General features: G+C 43.5%; 2 long non-coding RNA genes across 2 annotated transcripts; both read right to left on the bottom strand.

Moving 5' to 3' along the window:
* Window positions 1-6,725: 6,725 nt before the first annotated feature.
* On the bottom strand, window positions 6,726-12,759 carry LOC131816255 (uncharacterized). Its single transcript, XR_009347988.1, has 3 exons — window positions 12,711-12,759; window positions 12,278-12,366; window positions 6,726-6,854 (listed from the first exon to the last, which is right to left on the bottom strand). It is a non-coding gene; the product is annotated as an uncharacterized LOC131816255 (long non-coding RNA).
* A 1,983-nt stretch (window positions 12,760-14,742) lies between these two features.
* On the bottom strand, window positions 14,743-20,541 carry LOC131816378 (uncharacterized). Its single transcript, XR_009348032.1, has 4 exons — window positions 20,454-20,541; window positions 17,629-17,802; window positions 16,481-16,554; window positions 14,743-14,855 (listed from the first exon to the last, which is right to left on the bottom strand). It is a non-coding gene; the product is annotated as an uncharacterized LOC131816378 (long non-coding RNA).
* Between the last annotated feature and the right edge of the window lie 4,093 nt (window positions 20,542-24,634).

Genomic DNA, 24,634 nt, shown 5'->3' with positions numbered 1-24,634 from the left:
CTATAACGAAATTAAACCAGAAAGCAGTAACAGAAAAGTAACTGAAAAATCCCCAAATACAGGGAGACTGAAAACATACTTCTGAATAACAAATTGGCAGAAGAAGAAATCTCAAGAGAAATTTTTAAAGATTTTGAACTAAATGAATTTGAAAACACAACAATCAGTAATCTTCTAGCCAGGTTAACAAAAAATGGGAAAAAAAAAAAAAACCCAGAAAGGGGGATACAAATGACTAATACTACAAATGAAAGAAGAGACACCAGTAGGGATCTCACTGAAAAGGATAATAAAGGAATACTATGAACAACTCTATGCCTACAAATTTGACACCATAGATGAAGCAGACCTATTCTGTGAGAGACACATCTGCCAAAATTTACTCAGGAAGAAACAGGCAATTTGAATATAGGTCTTTATATATTAAAGACATTGAATCAGTAATTAATAGCCTTCTAAAACAGAAAGCATGAGGCCCAGATGAGTTCTCTGGCGAATTCTATCAAACATTAAAGGAAGAAACTATACCAAGTATCTATTTTCAAGCTCTTTCTAAGGATAGAAGCAGAGAGAATATTTCCTAATTCATTCTATGAGGCCATAATTACCCTTATGCCAACACCAGAAAAAGACATTACAAGAAGACTGCAGACCAGTATTTCTCATGAACACAGATGCAAAAATCTCCAACAAAATAGTAGCAAACTGAATTCAGCAATGTATAAAAAGGATTATATGCCAGGACCAAATGGGATTTATCCCAGGTATGCAAGGCTGGTTCGACATTCTAAAATTAATGTGATCTATCCCATTGATAGGCAGAACATCACAGAAAAAGAATTTGACAAATCCAACCACCATTCATGATAAAATCTCACAGTAAACTAGGAATGGAGGGGAACTGTCTCAACTTGATAAAGAATATCTACAAAAAGCTACCGCTAACACCATACTAAAGGGTGAGAAACTTGAAGCTTTTCCATCAAGATTGGGTAAAAATATCAGGATGTCTTCTCTCTCCTTTTTTCTTCTATTGATTTTTCTATTGGCCGTGGTTATTACAGTTTCATAATCTGAAGGAAGTCCTATTTCACTTACCACTTCTTTTCAACATAGCTCTTGAAGTCCTTGCTAATCCAGTAAGTTAAAAGGAAATGAGAGGTATGAAGCTTGGAAAGGTAAACATGAAACTACTGTTCGAAGATAACATGATTACCTATGTAAAAAAAATCCAAAAGAATTGATCAAAAAACCTCCTGGAACTAAGTGACTAAAGCAAGGTTGCAGAATACAAGGTTAATATTTAAAAATTAAATTGCTCTCCTATATCTCAATAATAAACAACTAAAATTTGAAATTAAAAAAACAACACCATTTATATCAGGACCCGCCAAAATGAAATATTTAGGTATAAGTCTAACAAAAGTCATATAAGACCTGTATGAGGAAAACGACAAAACTCTGATGAATGAAATCAAAGAACACATAAAGGGAAAGATACTCTATGTTTTTGGATAGGAAGACTGAATATTGTCAACATGCCAGTTTTTCCCAACTTGATCTATAGATTCACTACAATCCCAATGACAATCCCAGCCAGTCATTTTATGGATATGGACAAACTAATCTAAAGGTTAAATGGAAAGGCAAAGGACCCACAACAGCCAACAGAACACTGAAGGAGAAGGACAAGGGACTGACACTACCCAACTTCAAGACTCACTATAAAACTACAGTAATCAGGACAGTGTTCTACTGGCAAAAGAACAAACAAATAGATCAATGGGATGGAATACGGAGACCAGAAAGAGACCTTCAAATATTTAGTCAACTGATTTTGACAGAGGAGCAAAGACAATACAATGGAGCAAAGACAGTCTTTAAAAAATAATGCTATAATAAGTAGACATGCAGGGGCGCCTGGGTGGCTCAGTGGGTTAAAGCCTCTGCCTTCGGCTCAGGTCATGATCCCAGGGTTCCGGGATCAAGCCCCATATCGGGCTCTCTGCTCAGCTGGGAGCCTGCTTCCTCCTCTCTCTCTTTCTGCCTGCCTCTCTGCCTACTTGTAATCTCTGCCTGTCAAATAAATAAATAAATAATATTTAAAAAAACCCAAAAAACAAAACAAAAAAAATAAATAGACATCCACAGAACAACAACAATAACAAAATGCATCTAGATACAGACCTTTCAAAAAAATTAACTCAGGGGGCACCTGGGTGGCTTAGTCGTTAAGCATCTGCCTTTGCATCAGGTCATGATCCCAGGGCCTGGGACAAAGCCCTGCATTGGGCTCCTGCTCCACAGGAAGCCTGCTTCTCCCTCTCCTACTCCCCCTACTTGTGTTCCCTCTCTCACTGTGTCTCTCTCTGTCAAATAAATAAATAATATCTTTAAAAAAAAAAAGTTAACTCAAAATGGGCCACAGACCTAAATATAAAAGAAAAAAATAGCAAATATTGTAGAAGACAACATAACCTAGAGGACCCTGGGTATTGTGATACCAACACCAAACATGCAATCCGTGAAAGAAATTTATTTAATGTTTGAATTAATCATTAGTGATGAACTTATTGAAATTAAAAACAACTGCTCTGTGAAAGACCATATCAAGAAAATGGAATATAAGCTACAGACTGAACAAAGATATTTGCAAAAGACACATCTGATAAAGGACTGTTATCCCAAATATACAGAGAACTCTTAAAGCTCAACAAGATCACAAACAACCCAATTTAACAATGGGCCAAAGATCTTAACAGACACCTCACCAAAGAAGTTATACAATGGTGAATCAGCACATGAAAAATGCTGAACATCAGATGTCATCAGAGAAATGCAAGTAAAAATGAGACTCGACTGCACATCTACCAGAACAGCCCATTGCAGAGCACTGACATCACCAAATGCTGGTGAGGATGTGGAGCAACAGGAACTCCACTCATTGTTGGTGGGAATGCAAAATGGTACAACCACTTGGAAGAGTTTGGTGTTTTCTTACAAAACTAAACATTCTCTTAGCATACCAGCCAGCAGTCATGCTCCTTGGTATTTATCCAAAGGAGCTGCAAACTATGTCCACACAAAAACCTGCACACCGATGTTTATAATAGCTTTATTCTTAATTGTCAAAACTTGGAAGCAAATTTTGTCCTTCAATAGGTAAATGGAGAAACTGTGGTACAGAAATGTAGAGACAATAAAAAATACCGGTGGTTTCTGAGGGACAGGTGGGGAGCACAGAGGATTTTGAGGGCAGTAAAAATGCCTTGTATATTGGGGCGCCTGGGTGGCTCAGTGGGTTAAAGCCTCTGCCTTCAGCTCAGGTCATGATCCCAGAGTCCTGGGATCAAGCCCCACATCGGGGTCTCTGCTCAGCAGGGCGCCTGCTTACTCCTCTCTCTGACTGCCTCTCTGGCTACTTGTAATCTCTGTCTGTCAAATAAATAAATGAAATCTTTTTAAAAAATGCCTTGTATATTGTAATAATGGATAAATGCCATTATACCTTCCCCCCAACCCACAGAATGTTCAACACCAGGAATGAATTCTAAGTAGACTATGGACTTTGGGTGACTGTGATGTGTCAATGTAGGTTTATCCTCAGCAACACATGTACTGTTCTGGTGAGTGATGCTGAGAACGGGGAGGCAAGGGATATGTGGAACCTTGTACCTTCCTCTCAGTTTGGTTATAAACCTAAAACTGCTCTAAAAAAAATAAAATCTTTGGGGCACCTGGGTGGCTTGGTCGGTTGAGTGTCCAACTCTTGATTTCAGCTTGGATCATGATCTGGGTCATGAAATCGAGCCCCATGTTGGGCTCAGTGCGGAGTCTCCTTGGGATTCCCTCTCTCTCCCTCCACTTGCTCTTACTCTCTCTAAATAAATAAAATGTTTTTAAAATATAAGCATGATGTATTTTACAATAACAAATTTTTAATAAAGAGAAGGGTGTGTGGACACCTGCCTTTGGCTCAGGTTGTGATCCCAGGGTCCCAGAATCCAGTTCTGCACTGGGCTCTTTGCTTGGGAAGGAGCCACTTCTCCCTCTGCCTGCCTCTCCCCCACTGCTTATGCTCTCACTCTCTTTTTCTCTTACAAATAAACAAAAAAATATATTTTTTTGAAATAAAAAATATAAAATTTAAAAAACAGGTCGGCCAACTATAACAAATGCCGTAAATACATCAAAAAGCTGAAGACTGAGAAATAACCTGAGATTTGGAAGCACAGAGACCTTGACAGGAGTGGTTTTGGGAAAAAAAATCATCAAATACAGTATTTACACAAGGAAAAAAAAAACAAAGGTAACTAGAATAAGACAAAAGATGTGAATGTCCTTTATGTAGGAAAATAGAAATATCTATCAAAACACATTAAGGAAACCTAGATAAGTAGAGAAACGCATACTCTTTTTTTATTATTTAAATTCGAGTTCATGTATAGTGTATTACTAGTTTCAGGGGGAAAATTTAGTGGTTTATCAGATGGCTAAAAGACCTAGTGCTCATTCTATCAAGTCCCTTCTTTAATGCCCATCACCCAATTACCCCACCTGCCCACCCATCTCCCCTCCAGGAGCCCTCAGTTTGTTGCCTAGAGTTAAGAGTCTCTTATGGTTTGCCTCCCTCTCTGTTTTTATTTCGTTTTTCCTTCTCTTCCCCTATGATTACCTATGATTTAGTGAGAAACACCTTTTCTTGATTTGGCAATTTAATATTGTAAAGATCATTAACTGTTCCTGTATAGGTCTTACAAAACCAAGCAATCAAATTCACATCAAAATTGCCAAATGTTTTTTTGTAGGATTTGCCAAGCTGAAATTAGACTACATGGGGATAAAAGCGGTCAAGAGTAGCCAGGGTGATTCCAAAAAATACTAAAATGCTCTCTACCATCACCCCCCCCCCCGCCCCGCCACACACACACACACACACACACACACACACACACACACAGACACAAATTTAAAAATGATTATAATACAGACAAATAGACCAACAGAATAGAACACCTTAAAACAAACCCAATTCTTTATATAAACCTAACAGGACAAATCCAGTCTATCAACAGAGAAAGGACAGAATGTTCAATACTAAGATCCCTACCTTATTCCATCTACAAAAGTGAATTCCAGGTAAAGTTAAAGATTTAAAGATGAAAAAAAAATTCTTTAGAAGTCACCATTATTCCATTGGGGCAGCATGGCACAAACTACTGATTGCCTACAACTTGTCTGTACCAATATTTTATAGATCTGAAGTTGAAAATTTCTAGAGCATCCATGTGGAAGAAACTCTGATTCGTATCAGACATCTGTTACAATATACTTTGAACAGTGAAAAGATAGAAATTATCCAGGTCGACCTCAGCAAAAAATGGAAAAACGTGTGGTTAAGTTGTATTATAAAATATAGCTATACTGTAAATTTCAGATATTAAAATGAACTGCATACGTATCTAGATATGTATCTAGGTATGTAACAGAAACATGAATAAAAAACCAAGCTATAGAAACGTTCCTTATACCATTTACTTAAAACTGTAAAAACACAAGAACACTGTACGTCATTTATAGATACAGGATATGCGGAAGTATAAAAACATCTACAGTAAGAATTAGCCTCTGGCAAGAGTGGAACAAGGTAAAGGACTTTGGCTGTACCTATACAGCATTTCTCATCCTTCAGAAAAGACATCTGAAACAACATGGCTGAACACTGACATAAATAAAATTAGAATGGGGGTGGATTTGCGTATCTGCTGTATTATTTCCTGCTTGAAATGCTGCATAATTTTTAAAGTCTTACTTCCTTTTTTAAAATAGAAGAAAACCACCGTATGTTGGAGTTTTACAGGGAACTCCCAGCTGTCGGAGCACCGATGGTGAACCGCCCCACCTTCTCCTGCAGCCTTGTCCTGCTCCCCCTTCCCCAGTGGATACATCCCCAAAGCGCATGCTCTGGGGATGACGGCCTTCACACCTGGCATGATGCCTAACAGTAGCAGCTGTGCCATTGGTATCTGACAAACTACTACACAGACCTCTGGACATGAATTTCTCCAACCTGCACATGGTCAACTTGATACTATTCAATCATCGAAGGAACCCAATTTCTAGTTTTTCTGATCCCGTTCCTTTACCACCAAACCACAGTTCCTTCTTTCTTGATGGTTTTCTCTAACTTCTTTTTTGTAGGTCTTCTGGTGCCCTTTACTGCTCCTCAGAGCCCTCACTGTATTTAGTCAACTTGGATTCTGCTTCCTTTATAAGAATTCTCCCCATGTATTTGTGAAACTCATTCCTGACCTCATGCCAGTCTCTTCTGAAGGGCATCCAGACTGGTTTTAAATTCCCTTGACTCTTAAGGTGGTTTTTGCAACAGAGGTCTTCCTTTAATTCTGCTGACTTTCCTATTTCTTTCTGTGTGGATACAAACAGAATTTGAGATCATTTCCTGCAAACTTCTCATCTACCTTCAGAATTCAAAGTTACTGCTTCATGGAAGATGACTGAGCCGATTTTAGAATGGTAGGTATATAGTTCTGATAATTCACACAACTAAATAAAGTGCCCCTTTGAAAAGGTGCCCTGCACGAGAGAGCATGATATAAAGGTTAAAAATAAATGCTAGTCTAGTAAATTAAGAAATATAATGTGCACAAGTAGAAAAGATTCTCACATGAGTGGTCTGATGAGATGTGTGGAACCAAAACAAAGTCATCCGTGTCACAAGAAGAGTTCTTGCTACTAGTCCTGGCAGAATCTTTGGACACTTGTAGATAGTTGGGAGGACCCAATGGTGGGGAGGATAAGTTTTCTTCCTGAATATGCTGCATATCTGAAAGGGACTAAAATTAACCACATAAAATTAAAACTGGCCTAGTAATAAAATGCACATCAGAATAGCCCTTAGACTAAGGAATACTGTCTTCATAAAAGTGGGCATAAAGTTAATTCCATCTTAAAATTTTGGAAAAAAGAAATCTCTTTGGAAAATCTTTCCCTTAGAAAAGCACAGTTTAAAGTGTCTTCATATAAAGACTTCTATCATTTTTTTTACAAAAATGATACTTAAAAAAATATATCCTACCACTTATCACGTACATGTCTCCCTCTCCTGAAATTTCTGAGGTGTGTTTTCATCATCTCAACATGCCCCGTTTTGGCTCTTGGCCTAGCAAAGCAGGTACTCAAAAACTATTCACTCGATGACTAAAACACTATGTCCAGGGACTTTAGACTAACAACATCCTGCACACATTTTACAAAGTTTTAAACCTCTAGTGAAGAAAACATTATAAACAGGAAAGCAAGAGACCACGTTATGCAAAAAAGTAAATAGATCCATAAGGATAGCTACATTCAAGCCTAGAGATTTATGTTTGCTCACAGAAAGCAAGATCTGGAAAACCTTCCAGGCTGTGGGTACATTCCTTTTGTTCTTCTCTTGTTACGAGGAGGAGTGGGTTTGCAGGAGCTAGGACAGGAAGGAAAGGAAAGCATATACAAGGTATACAAGCAAATACACAGATGTAAGCAGTTGTATGTCCTGTGGCATTTGCCTAGTTCAGGGACTCAAGTGACACCTCTAATTAAATGTCTTGGTTACACAATGGTTATCTGAAACAATGAACTTCCTAATTTATTATGGTAAGTCCTCTATGACCTTGTTTAACCTTCGTTTCTAGTTAAGAAAAGGAAAAATACTACAGAATGCCCTTTGATCTTAAACCCATGTCCTAAACACCCAATTCACTGCTAGGGCTCCTTCGAATGTCACTGTGCAATGAAATCTGTATCAGATCTCCTATCATGTATGTGTGTGTGTGACACATCATCACTTTTTAAAGAGACCTTGTGTGTCTAGGTAATAGAGGGAAGAGACAATGGAAAGCCTAACATGACCAACCGTCTACCTTGGACTAGACCCCACTGGGTGCTTTCCATGTCTTTCCTAACCCCAGTCCTGTTCTGAAACCCACGTCATACATGGATACAAACAACTCAGAAGCTTAGGAAATTTGCCCAAGATCACACAGCTAAAAAGTGCTCAAGCTGAGGTGTGATTCCAAGCATCTAACTCCACAATTTCTTTCCAGTGGTTTAGGCAGGCCCTTTCTCAAGCTCTTCCATGCCTTCGTCAAACCGTCTGCAGCCACAGCATCTGAGTGGAAGGGACCTTCTCCCTGCTGGTCTCTCCACCGTGTGCTCTAAGTCCGGTCCCCTCCACCTCCTCAGAGACCTGGACCAGCTCCCTCTGCCCCTTACGGTCTCACCCTCTCCCTTTCCTCTGGTTTTCTTCCCCTCTGTGCATAAACACATTCCATTTTCTCACACTTCAAATCCCTGCAGTCCTTTTAATCACCGTCTTCTCTCACTTCTTTCCTTTGTAACGATGTCTCTCGAAATTATCAATCTTCACTGACACAAGCTCCTCACCTCCTACGTATCGCTCAACCCACCATAACCCCTTTCTGCCTTCTCCTGTGCAGTCACACGGTCTTCACCAGGCTGGCCAGGCTTCCCCCTGCCCCGTCGTGTTACCCGCGCTCTGCTTCCCCCGCGCTGCAGACCACTCGATGCTCAACCCCTTCGTTCAGTGAACCGGCTTCTCCTCCCACTTCTTAGTCTGTTCTGTGGGTGCCTGCTTCTCTTCCATCCCTTAAAGGAGAGGGATGGAGTGTGGAGTTCCCCAAGGTGCCACTCTGGACCCTCTACGCCTCACATTTTTAAAAAATTCTGTTCAGTTAGCCACTGCACCGTACGTAATTAGCGTCCGATGCGGTGTGCATCACTGGTTACATGGAACACCCAGTGCTCATCATGGCCCGCATCCTCACATTTTTATCCGCACCGCAGCGACCACTCTCACCCTCCAAGTACCCCCTCACCTCTGCGGCCTAGATCTCTCCAGTGAGCACTGGACTAACTCACTACCTTCCTGGTCCAAAGCGTTGCTCCCCGCGCTCCCTGCCGGAGTGACCTCACCATCATCCATCCGTTCGGTTTCCCGTTCAAGCAGCTCCAAGCTTGGTGAACTCTACCTTTCTCTTACCTGGCCCCCACCTTCCCTGCAGCTCAGGCCCTCGTTCTCGGAAAAAGAAAAAACAAAACAAGAAAGGTGCAACAGTCTGTGGGTTCTCCGTGCTCTAACAGAGCGACCACTCTACTCTCTATTGCTCTCAAGCCCCGGCTTCCACCCTGCGGCGGCGTACAGCACACCTCCACCTAAAAGCACTCTGATGGCTCCCACAGCCAAATCCCGTCAAGAGACAGCAACCCCCTGCCTCTCTAGCTGCACCTGCTCCTACGAATGCCACCAGTACTCTGTGTCCCCCAGCCTGGACTGCTCCGAGGAGCCTCGTCCACAGAACTTCCAGCAATGATGGAGACGGTCTACATCTGAGCGCACGGTGTGCTGGCGACCCACTAGCCACAGACAGCTATTGAACACTTGAAATGTGGCTAGCCTAAGTTACAAAATGTTAAATTTCACTTAATTTTAACAAACTTAAGTGGGCCGAGAGAGGCTCCAGAGTTCCTTTAGGGCGTCATGCTTCCGGAACTTCATGAATGAGAATTCTTCTGCCTATAATACCATTCTTTTACTAATTCACCTTGCTAGGTCTTTCTTCAAAAGTCAGCTCAATGCCCTCCCCTGAGCAGCCTTCCTGAGTTCTTGCTCTGATTTCATGCTCCCCATTCATGTTCCCACAGGCAATAATGAGACACACACATAAGCTTCCAACAGTGGTTGCTTTATCTACCTCATCCCCACACAACTAAATTCAAAGCTCCTTAATGTAAGGGATCTGGTCGTTTCATTCATTAGTATCAACCAGAACCTTACACAGACGAGGTGTTTAATAAATGTTATGAAACCAAGAAACATGATCTAAACAGCATTTAACCTATAGCCTCTATCGTAACTAAAAGACTGACTTGGATTTTTTTTTCCTTTCAAGATTTCTCTGGAATCAAGTAGCAGCTGGGTATTTGTGTGAGAATGTAAAAAGAGAATGCTGTATGTGCATGCCTGTGTGTATCAACCCTCCACATGAGTCCACTCCAGTCGTAGGAAGAAAGGGGAGGCATGCATAAAACCATCTTGTTTTTGGCAGTTTACATTAAAAGCAAGGCCTATTAAACCATCTCATTTCTCACTATCTGGAAATTATACAGATTCTGGATTTCCTTTTACTCCTCAGCTTTCCTTTTTCCCTTTTTATTTCCATTTCAAAGTGCCTTTTTTTTTTTTTTTTTTTTTTAACGTCGGCTCCACGCACAGTGTGGAGCCCCACACGGATCTTGAACTCACGACCCTGAGACCAAGCCCTGGGTTGAGATCAAGAGTTAGATGCTTTATGGACTGAGCCACCTAGGTGCCCAACCATTAGCTTTTAATAAAAGCCTTCTAAAAATGGTTTTCCCACCAAAGTTTCTAGCATCTAAATATGCTTCCTCTCTCCCCCTGGCATGTCCTCACCTCTCTTAGCACTCCATCTCTTGGCCAGCAGCCTGAGCCGAGCTCTGAGCGCTCTCCCCTTCAATGCTGCCCCACACAACAGAAAACCCCAACTGGCTCTCCCAGTCAAAGCAATCTCCAAGTCAATGAACCTCCTACTGGACCCCCTCTTTCTCATTCCTTGGTCATCCTACAAACAGGCTCCTCTCTTCTTGCTCTCTCCCAGCTCTTCTCATAATTAGATTCTTCCTTGTGGTTCCTTTCTCAAGCATCAACTTCGCTTTTCACGTCTCATACTGCATCAAATATAGACTTCATAATAATAGCTACAATTTGTCAAGCACCCCCCAAGGCTGCTGTTCATGAAGCCTACCTTACAGAGGAGGGGGCCCCGGCTCAGCGCTGGAGCTGAGCTGCTCCAGGTGAATCATGAGCCAGTGGCCTGGCCAGTGCTGAGGCCAGATGGGCCTGACCCCAGATAAAGCCAACGGTCTCTCCATGCCAGTACACTTCCTCCACGTTTCTCCCCAGTCACTCCAAATCCAGTGTTTTCTAATATTCCAGATTGAAGCAGGAAATCCACAACACTTTGTTTCCCCTCTTAGCTTTTAAAAAAAAATGTAGGGGAATATAATGTCTTATTATCCCGTCTGCTTTTTCTAACTTAGTTTAAGTCTGGAGGGTTAGGCAAAAAGGTTTTTTTTGGTCTGTTTGCAATCGGCTGCTTCAGCATCTGCCTTAGCCATGGGCTGTTAGGTTTTCCTTGAAAACAATAGTCTAACAGCAGTTGCCACTTACTGAGTACTGTGTACCAGACATTATAGTAAAATGCTTTTGCTCATTTACACTTAAAAGAACCTATGAAATAGGTCAATTACACTCGCTTTCCCTAGGAGAAACAGGCTCAAAGAGATTAAGTCATTTGACCTGGCTAATGCAGCAAGTACGGGGTGCAGAAGCTCCCTGTCCCATGTTCTTAAACCGCTAAGGCGAACCCACTAATTACACAATCACTTCCTCTTATGACTGCCCCACCCTCCACTGGCAGAATTCAAGAAATTCACCTCTGTCAGGCTAATCTGGAAAACAGTCACCAGAGCTGAACCAAGAGCCCTTGGAACTTCAGCTGATGGGAAAGCCTCAAGGTCACAGCCCAGAGCAAGGAGTGGGGGAAGGGTCGGAAGACAGCAGAGTGAAACCTTGGGAGCACAGAGCAGAAATTCTCAGGATCTAGAAGCACTTAGGCTGGAGGAAAGAGAACCACAGAGAAAATGGCCAGGGAAGCCCAGAGGAGGGAGGCGGCTGGGGTGGAGCAAGTCCTGAAGGGCTGGGAACTGGCATTCAGGGAACTGAAGTGTGAGGAATGTGGCTCCAAGGTCACTCACCACCAATGGAAATTCTACGTACGATAAAAACCCAGACGGATGCGATGATAGTTGGAGAAAATGAAGTTACTACCTCCCTGCCTCCGATGGGTACTCTGCAGCTGTCATCCTTTCCAACCCACGGGGCATCAAAAGTTGCGAGTACGATACTTGCTGTTGAGAGGAAAATGGCCCGGGGGGTGACATTTCTTGCTGAAGCTTACACAGCTACAGAGGGCAGAGTGCAAATCTAGGTCCATCTGACTCAACAATAATGTTCTCTGTCCAAAGCTCAGCAGTAGCACTGGAATGGGCATGTCAGAATGTAAGTTCTAGTAAACACTGCACATCAGAAGGGAATCCACAATGTATCCCAGGCTCCCTTAGGGACAGAGGCAATAGCACTCACTCTGAAATTATAGTTAATAAAACCGAAACTTACTGGTGGAGAGGCAAAGCGACAGGATGGAGAGCTGCCACAGGAGCTGCCAGAGACGGAGCCAGCATACACGGGCACTGGAACTGGGCAGGCTGGGGGGAGAAACACAGGTGAAGAGAGATGTGCGCTGCAGAGACTTACACAGCTCGTCTAAGAGACGACATCGCTGTGCTGACCAGATTCATTTACCTACTTATTACAGCTCCTGTGGGTAAAACTAAACCTGCAGCAATTACTACAAATATTTCAACTGGGACTTGGGAAAAAAAATGACTGGAGTTCAATAAATAAAGCTCAATGAAATCTTGAGAAGCACAATCAAAAATTAATTTGTGACACAAAATACTAATTTTTCCTTTAAGTCCGTCTGCCTTCACTCTTCAAGCAAAAATGCAAAAATAAATAAATAAATAAATAAATAAATAAAGGTACTCACATTTTTTCACTGGAACTTGTTCAAGAAAAGGATGGCTAAAAAATGCTTCTGTAATGAAAAAGGAGAATGCAACCCTTAAGCTCAGGTTGAGTAGCAGACGGGTTAATCTTGTTGATGTATTGAACAGTGTTGAGATCAAAAATAATTATTATTAACTTCTTTGTGTAGCCTCCATCTCCTTCCACTGTAGAAGCCTATGATTTTTATAAATCCTCTATAAAAATTATCAGATTATAAATAAATCTTAATCCACGAAAAATTTAAAATAATAATTGTGAGTTTTGCAAACACGCATTCCCAACGTGGCAGGCTCCACGAAAGCAGGCATGTTCGGGGACCCGCCCTGTCCTCCTGCAGGGGGCAGGGGGCTGTGAGCAGGCCCCCCAAAGTGTATACAGAAGCATGGCTGGGGTTAACTGTCCTAGAGGCAATCCAGGCAGCTGATTTATATAATAAATCCCATCCTTCTATGCCAGAAGAGATATTCCTGCAGCTGGTTTCACGTTTTTTTAAAAAATCTGTAAGTCTGATTTAATTTCTTTGGCTGTCTACCAAGGATAAAACCTACATAATAAGTCTGCTAATTAAAGGTAAAGAAGTCAGGAGGACATGGCCGTTCATTATTTTACTTTAGCTTCCTGTGTGTTTAAAATATTTCATTAATTCTTTAAAAACCCATAAAGCTAATCTCCTGTCCCAGACCTGTATGCTAGTAAATCTCACAGAGCTGGCAAGGAGTGCGGCGTGACACCAGCATGGGATTTAAATGAGGAGGTGCAAGATCAGGAAAAGCTTAACTCAGGGTCAGGCTAGCGTGTCTTCCACTCTGAAGGGCCCTGGGGGTCTTACTGAAATAAATCACCAAAAGCCACTCAGTGTAAATATCAGTTGCAAGACTGGCTAAGGAATAGAAATGTGGAGGGTTTTGAAAAAATATATATTTTCTACCAGAGATAATTTTTGGAACAAAAATTACTATACATATACATAAATTCTGGTTTGACATATAAGATTTTTAATGCTAATTTTTACAATGAACATCATAGGGATGAAACAGAAAAGAACTGAATGTAAATGCTCTGATACCACATCCCAAATCCATTGCTATGGCAGGGAAAATATACAAATACTTCATATATAATCTAGTATTTTAAAACTATTATTGATGAGTCTATTGTTTCAGTATTGACCCCCATTTCTCATGGTTACAGAGCAACTCTCAATTTAATTTCTCCCCCGGAAAGATAAAAATATTTACCAAGTCCATTTGCTGAAATTTAGTTCCAACTTTAGAAAACTTTAAGAAAATACATGTTCAGACTATTCACCTTGTCCCCTATATGGAAACTTCCAGAGCTATTGTCTACTGAGGACATTTGCTAGGACAACAAAATGAGTGCTTCACATACCAGTTTAAACCAGGCGGGCACTGATTTTACAGCTTTTTTACTCTGCTTACTCTGTTCCAGTTTTCAGGTTCAGAAATCCTCTCTGTAACTGGGCAGTAGGAACTCATCACGATTCGTTCTGGAGGGCCTCTTTCTGACAGGACGTGAGGGGAGTGGAGAAGAGGGAAGAATAACCCCAAATAATGTCCACCAAAACTAGACCATCAGTCTTCTCTCACCCAGCAGCGCCAGGACCAGGACGCTGGAGGCGGTTTCCGCTCATCTTCCGAGACCAGGCCTTGCGCTCATGTGGAGTGCAGGGCCTCCCACACCCAGGTAAGCAGGAAGCATGGAACATCACTGTTCACACCACTTCCCACCAGGGTGTCCGTCCTGTCCCTGGCTAGTTGTCACCAGCCTGGGGAACATAAAGCGAGCTTTATGCCCAGGCCAACGACAAAGGGAGGGCAGATAAAAAAAGGAAAAGCAAAAGATGTTCTGGCTCACTATAGCAGTTTCTGCCTGTAACAAAATCAAAACAAGTCACAAGGGAACCAAAAGCACCGTTTTCAAAGTATGCCCTGTTTTCTTAAGTCAAAGGCAACTGCAAAATGAGAAGATCCCAAACCTGAGCACAGATATAAAGTCAGGCTACCTGAAAAGGTGGTTTTCCAACTAGGCATTGATATATCACTGTTCCTATGCTCCACAGGTCTGCCTTAGCATCATAATGTTGAGACATAATAACTTCAGGAGCCTGGGGATAAAAACATACCAGACACATGCATGATGTTATTTATCTTACTAATATTGATAAATTAACTGGTAAAGTTCACGCTCCTAACAAATGCTAAAATGAGATCGCACTACGACACTTCCCTAATCAGGTGATCCTGCTGTGAGCTTAAACCACATTCGTATACTGGGATTTACTGGTAAATCTCAAGAACAACACTGCATGAAAAGAAGCAATGTATAGAAACAAACATTTCTATGTATTACTATGGGACAGCAATGCAGTAAGAGTATTAAGGTTATAATAAAAATACACACCAGCTACAACACAGAGGTGACTTCTGGGGTAGAAGAGTGGGATGTGGGAAGAGGGAAAGATTTAAAGACTTGGGCTATTGCTGAAATGTTTTACTTCTTTCTTGGGGGAAAAGAAAAGATCAAGGCACATATGGCAAAATGTTACCTTTGTTAAAAATGGACAACAAGTACACAAGTGTTTGCTGTATTACTCCCTGTTTTTCCGCTCATTTGAAAGCTTTTAAAATACACAAACTATGATGAACATACAGTAAGGACTGTCTTCAAAGCAAAGGCATTTGTCTTCTCTGCTGCTCTGTTACAGCTCTTTTCCCACCTCTTACTGGATGCTGCTTCTTAAAAATGCCAGTAATCTGGACAAACATTAAACAGAAATGTCAAACACACTCAAAACCAGGGAAACTTTATTTTCCATTTGTACCATTTTTAGCTGTCATCGCTGGTAAGCTTCTCACTGACTTAGATCAGAGGAAATCCTTACTGACCGAATGTCTCAACATTATGATGCTAAGGCAGACCTGTGGAGCAAAGGAACAGTGATATAGCCCATTTACACTTAGAACTGAGACAGGTACATGCATTTACTTGGCAGAATTCTGAAGCTCCAGAATTAAGCTACTTCCAGGCCCGATGCTTCCCACTGGTCCGGAATTTTCATAGCCTTCCCTTTTCAGACATGACAACATCCGTACGGAAGGATGAAGACGGAACTACAATTTTTCAGCTTTACCTCTAACACTAACTGAAAAATCTTCTGTGACCCAGAGATCTTGTCAAGAGAAACAACATGAAAAGATGAGCATGTTCTCCCTGAAGATGAGGAAACGCCCAAGAGGGTTTTGTTGTTGTTGTTTTCTCTAATATCATACACCAAGTACAGCATGACCACGCTTCGTCAATTTTCAATTTACTCGAACAAGGGATTTTTTACCACTCATAATTAGTTTTTTTAAAAAACTTAAGCTAAAAGAACTCCATGCTGGGTGTGGAGCCTACTTAAAAAAAAAAAAAATAAATCAGCTAATGGGTAAAAGTGACCTTTATAGTCCGCTATTTTAAAGCAAAAGATGACGTAAAGTATTATCAGTAATACAATCACTGTTAGTAATACAACAGTTTAGGCTACACATAAAATCACACCTGAACTAGAAACCAACATCATACTTAAAATCCCAGTGCTAATGGCACCATACACAAGCAAGGACAAAAAAAACTCACTCACATTCACAGACCTGTACCCCTGGAGATAAAAATACATTATATGTTTATAAAAAATTAAAAAATTAAACTAAATTAAATTAAATTTGGAAAAAATAAAACCTCACTCACCATGTACATTGGGGACCCACACAGCGTTGCAGCCATCATGTTACTCTGCAGGTAACGGGCAAACCCAGAATCCGCTAGTCCACAAAATAAAAGGGAGAAAAACAATACATACCTTTACTCACACTTCACATAGATCATACCTTCAAGACACAAGAGGGCACAAAGGAACTGTGAGAAATTTGTCGCTTATTGGGTAAGCCTGCCTGCCAAGGAAGAAAATTTCTACCTCAGTTTCAACAAGCTAAGAGCGGGAAGTGATCACCAACTGTACAAGTCCCTGCTCTGCCGGTTTCGTACTCAGGGAGCGAGCACCAAGCTTTGTGAGAGAAAACGCTAATTGTAATAAACAATTCATTAATACTGCTCTAAGTATCAGTGCCAGGTGGAGAATTAGAACTTCTTTTTTTCCCTGTTCCAGATCCATATGTAAAATACATAAAATCAGAAACTTCATTTTTTTAAAGATTTTATTTGAGAGAGAGAAAGAAAGAGAGAAAGACAGAGAGTGAGCTGGGAGCGGGGCAAAGCGAGAGGGAGAAGCAGACTCCCGGCTGAGCAGGAAGCCCAGCGCAGGGCTCCATTCTTGGACCCCAGGATCATGACCCGAGCCAAGGGCAGACACCCAACCAACTGAGCCACCCAAGTACCTCCAGAAATTTCTTTCCATACTGGTAAAAAAAAGAAATTCTAAGCACACAAAGAAATGCTTAAAAAAATACCTAGGATTACAAATTGCTTCAAATAATTGCTAAAAGAAAGAAAGAAAGAAAGAAAGACAGACAGACAGTTTGGTTGATCTAAATGGTCTCTTAGATCCCTTGTGTTACAATTCTATGAGCTGTGAAGAGCCCGGTTTCTTCATCTGCATCTACGACGACCATACATCAGCTTCCTTCTGACGAGAAGCAGAACAGCGTTTAGTGCTGGGAGGTGCTTGGAGTTCCTAACATGGGCCCCTCAATTCTGAAACTAGGGGTAGGCTGCCAGTAATATACAGGGTTCCCATATCCAAATGCACCTTGCTGAAGTCAATTAAAATTTCAAATGTGCATCAACAAAACCCATCATTCCAACAAAGTTGAGCTAAAATTTTCTAAAACTACAGTCTCAAGGCTGTCCTTTGCATCAAACACTACATGGCCGTTTACCTATTTTGATGCGAATACCACTGATGGTGGATTTTCTGCGATTCGCATATGACAGCAAGATGTTCTGGGGTTTGAGATCCCTGTGGATTATTCCTTTGCTGTGCAGAATCTGCATGGCAGCTGCGATCTGATGCAGAAACACCCTAATAGTATCTTCACTGAGAGTTCCTTTAGCTGGTAGAAAAGGAATCGCATAAATATTTAAGCACACAAAATCAAATACCATCTGCATCTCCCATCAACAGAATCAAGTTAAGAACAGAGAGGGAATGAGGGACCGGGAGTCACATTTTTTTTTCCGTTTTACTCTAATAATTTAAGTCTATGAAAAGAGAGCAGACACCTCAAACGTTTCACTTGATCTGCTGTAAAGAGAACTGCTATAATTTGCATCTCTTGTTTTCGCTGGTGTTTTTCTTTCCCGTTTTTTTACCAGTGAAGGTGCCCACGTGACTCTAAGCACAACAGGTACCCTGCAAACAGGAGGCGCCCCGGCAAACTAAAATAGAAGTGCCCCCTTGTCATCAGCCAACAGTCTGGGATAAACGTCCAGATTTCATTCCGGGCATTATGTGAGCACAAATTAAATGCAGGTGGGGTCAATGAATGGAGACTGGGACCTTTTTCCACCACTTGTAGCTGTGAGGGGTCTGCGCTCCCACAGGGCTCTCCCTCGTCTTTCCTGCTGCAACACTCCTGTCCCACCACAGTATCTCTCATCACTAGGCACTTTTAAGAAGGAGCACTTCTACTTGTTTTCAGTACCTTAGAGAGACAGTATGGATGTTACTGGAGGGTAGCCCTAAGACAGTGGCCACTCCAGTGTGTCTGTGTGTATGCCGGGGCATACGTAATGTTAACAGCTTGATCGGGAGTCAGGTTGCCTCTCTCCAAATCCCAGCTCCTCCACCTCCTCACTGCATGACCCCGGGTGATGAACCCTCCGGGGCCTACTTCCTCATCAAGAAAAGCTGGAAACAGACTAACCCATGGTGGTGTTGTAAAAGTCCAACAACATAGCACCTTTAGTAATGAAGATTTTAGAAAAAGCATGGCACACATTAACTATTCAAATATAGTCAGTACACAAAGATAAACTTTTTATTACAATGAATCTAAAAGTCACAAGTGGGATTCCTTGAATCAACATTAGGGATTTAATATCCATGACCCTCCCTACTAAATCATTTGTGAACATACTTCTGTATGTGAACATACAACTCTAGAATATGATCTACATAAACTTTCCATATGTAATTAAGAAGATAAAAATAATGTTATTCTTGGAACAAGTGAAATATTAGTTTTAAGATCATTTTAGACATAATATAATGACATTTTATGTCCTGAACATCTTCAAATAAGGTAAGTCCCATGGTTTATAAATAGTTTTTTCTGTTTTACTTTTTTTTTTTTTTAATCCTTTGGGGTTATTTTCTTGATGTTCATTGAAAACAAAAAGAAATATAAATACACTAAAACATATAAAAAGTGGTATCTTCCATATGCCATCCATTGGAAATAAGCACTGCTAAAAGTATGGAGCGTATTCTTCCAGATCTTAGTGGGTGGGTCAAACCAATGATTAGATCTTTATTTTTGTAATGTTTTACTTGTTACTTTGCAAAAATTAGAATGAACACTTTTACATTTCATTCATTTACATTTTCATTCTAGGGCTACTTTAATGACTGCAGCTGCTCGACCTTGAATTTTTGCCTCATTACATACAATTGAGTATACTTAAAATTTATTTGCTTCAGAGTCCAAATTCTAGCACTGTTCTTGGTGTGTGGGGGGTGATGAGTGATCCAGTCTAAGCTGTTTTTGTACACAAACTATAGTAAACATTCACATAGTTCTATGAACATGGAATGCATACTTCTCAACACAACCCTATAAACTGAATTTCCCATAAAAACTAAGTATTTCAAAGGCACGGCCAACATCAAAACTGTTCCAAATAAATAAATTCTTGAGCAAGTTAGCCCAGAGGGAGGAGACTCAGCACAGCGGCCACACTCCATGAATCCTGCCAGAATGCATGTTAAAGTACGACTTGTTAATTAATTTAAAATGTTTTTAACTTACAATCCATAGAATCTGCTTTCTGTCTTTTGAAAATGTGAATGGCATTTTACTTATCAAAGCAAATTTTCTAGTAGCCACATTTTAAAAACTAAAAAGAAACAGGTTTACATAACATATATTTAATCGAATACACCCAAAACAATTTCACTTGTAATCAACATAAAATCCTCAGAGAGCTATCATCGCTTTCTTCCTTGAAATGTTCAAAATCAAATACATTCACATTTGCATGTTGTCTTCGGACTAGCCCACACTTTAGGAGCTCCGTAGCCCCATGACATTGGTAGCTGTCTTACTGGGTGGTTTAACTCTGGAAAATTCCTTGAGGTCTGGATTTCTTTTCTATGTCTTTACAAGTGTTTTCAAACAATAAGGGATTCCTTTAAGGACTGTGGCAGAGAGGGACCAGGAGCGGTTCAAGGACTTGAGCAAAACCACCGCAGTCAAGCGCTGTGAAGGGGGCCCTGCTGTAAACCAGCTTGCCTGACTCCAGTCCTCAAGCTCGTGAAGGCCTCACTCACGGGTCTCCTGTCCTAACACTCCTGCTCTGTGATATCAAATAGGAGCTCAACAGAACGCTGGAAACTGCTGCGGAAGCTAACTTAAGCGACACCAGCAGCAGCGCCTGCATCAGCCCGGAGGACTTCTGTTACTGAGGGAAACTGATACTGATAATGAGGGCAGCGAACTGAGATGGAGCCACTCAATCTGACCCCGGTGGAAGGTGCTTTTACCCGGGAACTCGAGATTCTCGGAGTGGGCAGGCAGAAGCAGGGTGTTTTCTAGCTTGAACTTCTTTCCGCCAGTGGTCAATGAAGGTGCCTGACTCACCGCATTCTATCCACTAGCAACTGACATTGGCGGGGGGAAGATATATATATATATATATATATATATATATATATATATATATATATATTAAGGATTAAAAAAAAGAATCTTGGTTGGAAAGAATACAAAACTTCACATGCAATAAACTCCCAAATTCAAGGTAAGGGGGTAAGCACGGGAGCGGGACTAGGGAAGGACTCAGGCTGGGCTTCCACTATTGATACGTTTTTTTTAACTCAGGGGAGGGACACCAATTTCCTTCCTTCAGTCACTCACTCCCTCCTCTCCTTCTGCAACAATCAGCCAAAAACCAAGCTTCCAAACACTGTCTCTGTCCCCAGTGCCTCCCCAAGGCGTGCTGGCTCCGGAGGGGTCCTGCCGCCCTTGCTCGGCTACTGCGGAGGGCCCACAGCAGGCAGGGCAGGCAGGACAGGCCCAGGTAAGCATCGGTCCCCTCAGTGCAGGAGCGCGAGGGACCAGGTGGGGTCTCAGCTTCCCTGGGGCCTGCCTCTCACCCATCAGGACGAACAGGTCGCCCGCTCTCTCCTTCTCCGAGGTGGCAGTTGCAGTGCCCAGCCGGCCAGCACTGATGTATGCGGACCGCTGAAGCTCTGCTGACGGTGGACCGTGTGGCGTCCACGGTCGTCAGCGTCCTAGGGTCGCCGCTGTCCCCTATGCACCCAGGCCCGCCGCCACCATGGGCAGCAAGGAGCTTGGCGCCCAGGGGCCACCTCACCCACCGCCACACCAAGCAGGCACAGGGGCAACGCTCCCAGGGCTCTTCCTATTAATCTCAGTGCAGTTTTTGAAAGTCAGCGATGTTTCAGATTTCAAAGATTTTTCAAAGCTCACTTTCAGTTGCACTCCCTAATTACTAGGTGAAACGGAACATTTTAATTGTGTTCTCGTAAACCGTCCACACCCTTTTTTAAGTCTTAAAACTGAACATGTTAGGGGAGGGTGGTCGCGTCCGCCCTGACTTAGTTCTCCCAGGGAGGCGAGTGGCCTTTCCCTCGTGCATTCTCAGACACTCTGAAATTTGCGTCTCCCTTCATGGAACAAGACGGTGACTTGAGGGAAGCCGGCCGCGCGGCCTTGTCCCTCCCACATAAGTACACTGGACGTCTCCCTTACACTTCGACGCGTCTATGTCCATGGATGAAGATGTTCAGAGGAGGACGGTTTTCCCCAAGAGTTGTTCCTTAGAGTTCAGGGCCCAGCACGGCACTTTCACTCTGCTTCCAGGCATCCGTGTCAAAGCGCTACTGTCTCCCCGAAACAGGATGTCAGGGCAGAGGTGCATCCTGCACAAGCCGGTTTCTCGGGGTCGAGGGTATGGGCCCTACCAAGTAACTATGCTCTCGCCTGCATCTGGGAGACAGCTTCTAGCTTCAGGGGAAAATGTTAGTTGATGACCATCCTCTCCATTGTTCTTTTGGGGAGATGAGGGATTTGCACTTTCCTCAACGCTTCCGGACATCAGAAATTCTTCTCTCTTCACAGGACCAGGTGTGGCGTGCTCACCAGACTGGTTTCTCCAAGGTAAGCCTGTGGTACTTGCCTTGCATTTGCACACACCCCTTTGGAAAGGCCTCTCTGCTCAGTGTGCCTTGAGGCTGTAAGCCTGACGGAGGGTTTTCCTACCGTGTTGTATCTTTGAGCTAGGTGTCTAGCACAGTACTCCCCTCATGCCTTCTCAGGCAGGGTCAGGCTGACCACTAGGGTTAGGCTTGAGAAGCTGGAAGCTGTCACGCACCTATCTGAAAGGTGTGGTGAAGAAGTGCCCCGAGGACCGAACGGAGAGCTAGAGTGAGGGTGAGACTCCAAGTGGGCCCCAGCAAGTTCCTCTTAGTCTTCCCGAAGCGGCGGTGTGTTCGCTAGCCTCCTGGGCCGCAGAAACACCCCCGTGCTTGATGCACCAAAGGTTTCTTCTTTGTTTGCCAGAGTGGCCTGGCCTTGCCAGATAGTGTCCCAGATTCACCTTTGGCTCACAAGTAGGCTTCTGGACAGGTCATGGCCATATCCAGTGCAAGAGCTTGTGTGCCATTCCTATAAACACCAGGGGCCCGTTGCGTAGCCCTGCAGAGTTCCTACCATGAGGGCTGGGCAGAGGGTAAACATTAAGGTGAGACTCGGGATTCAGCTGTGGCCTCGGGAATGTGGAGGTGTAGGGTAGGGGGTGGGAGGCGGGTGGCACCTAGTGTGGCCAGGGTTCAGGTTTATGGCTGGAACCCTGTGGGCCCACAAACCCTGGGCGTTGTCAAGTGGCCCGGTTTCCTTCTGGGCTCCAGGACGGTGAGTGTGGCTTGAATTAGAGGAGCCCTTTCCACTGGGTCCTCAGAACCAGGCACCATCAGACCCACAGCCAGGGCTAGGGTTGGGGTTACAGTCTGGGAGAAGTTTGAGCCAGTGGGAGTGTAGAGCCCTGCCCTGCAGCCAGAGTCGAGGGTAAGCCTTAGGGTGAAGCTCAGGGCTAGGGTGGTGTCTCAGGGTCTAGGATTGCGGTTCAGGATTTCACCAGAACCATGCTCTCAGCCCCGCTGGGTCTGTTGCCCATGGCTTCCTTGGTTTTGTGTTCCTGGGGGTTTTGCCCTGAACTGGTCCTGGGTCCCAAAACCCTTTGATTCTCTGCCTAGCCATTTGGGCCCTCAGAGGGCCAGAGCCAAGCTGAGGGTAAGGTGAGAGGCAACCCCCGAGGCAGGAAGGTACCTGGCTAGTGGTGGGGCTGAGAAAGTTTTGAGGGTTGGTGGCAGACCAGCAGTAAAGTGAGTGTCTGCCTTCTGGCTTGGACTTAGGCAGATGCTCTTAGGGTTCCTGAAGCTTCGGGTTTCCACTAGCATCACGGTCTCCAGCAACATCATGGGACCTGCTATGTCCCTTGGCTCAGACCATCCTTGCTCTTGCCCACGGCTCCACTACCCACTTCAGACTCACCACCAGGGATAGGGCCAGGTGAGGGAGGCAGAAGTCTAGGCCTAGGGTTCAGTTGTCAGTTCTGAAGGTGTTAGGGGTCAAATCGATGGCAGTGCAGCATCCTCTCCCGAGGGCTGAGTGGACTGCTAGCTACTGGGTGAGGTTTGGGCTACAGGTTTGGCCTCAGGGGACACTCAGAGGGTGGTGTTGATTTGGGAGATCCGCTGGAGTCCTGTATTCTGGCAACACTGTGGAGGGCGTTGCCTGTGGCCTGGTTTCATCACATGCTCCTCACTAATACGTCTGGCATCAGTCAGGCGAGTCACATCCTTTGCACACTCAGAGCTGGGGTCTGGCTTCCACAGTCAGTCTTGCAGTCCTTGGCCCATGGTTCAGATCGAGTTTGGGAGACAGCAGGAGCCGGTCCCCAGGCAGCATGGCCACCTGCTCTGAGGCCATAGTTAAGGAAGAGCTTCCTCAGAGATCCACCGACCTAAGGTCAAGGCAGTTTCCTTAGACTTGCCCCACCACATATGGGTGCGATTCTTTCCTCAGTAAAAAGAGCCATGTGCACAAAAGGCCATTGACCTTCTAGCTAGTTTGTGGGAGATGAGAGCATGGCACTCTCCTTAGGCCTCTAGGCAGACCTTTGAGAAGGCGCCAGTCTCCTTGACACGCCCTGTGAGGGGAGGGTGGTCACCTTTCAAACAGACTTCTTTCTAACAGGGAGGCAGATGGTTTTACCTCAGGCATTCACACACACTCTTGGAAACTTGCTTCCCCCTCACGACACAAAATGGTGACTGGAGAGAGCTGGCTGCCTGGCCCCGCTCTCCCCCATCAGTATGCGGGGTGTTTCTGTACCACATCCCGGCTTGGCTCTTCATGGAAGTTGTTCTAGGGAAGATGTATTTTTGCCAAGACGGTGTTTCTTAGAGTTTAAGTCGCCACACACCCGCTCAGCTTCCAGGCACCCGTGTGACAAGGCTGTCTCCCTGAAACACGCTGTCAGATGAGGGGTGTTGGATACACTGACAGGTTCTGCGGGGTGAAGCCTTGGGCCCTCCATGTATGGGAACCAGGGCCTGCATCTGAGAGAAGGCTTGTGGCTGTAGGGGAAGTGGGAGCTGACGGGGCCTCCCCACCATTGCGCCTTCCTCTATGCTTCCAG

The sequence above is a fragment of the Mustela lutreola genome, chromosome 15, assembly GCF_030435805.1.
Source record: "Mustela lutreola isolate mMusLut2 chromosome 15, mMusLut2.pri, whole genome shotgun sequence".
NCBI lineage: Eukaryota > Metazoa > Chordata > Mammalia > Carnivora > Mustelidae > Mustela > Mustela lutreola.
Note: the sequence above shows the minus strand (reverse complement) of the source record. Positions and strands in the feature narration are given on the sequence as shown.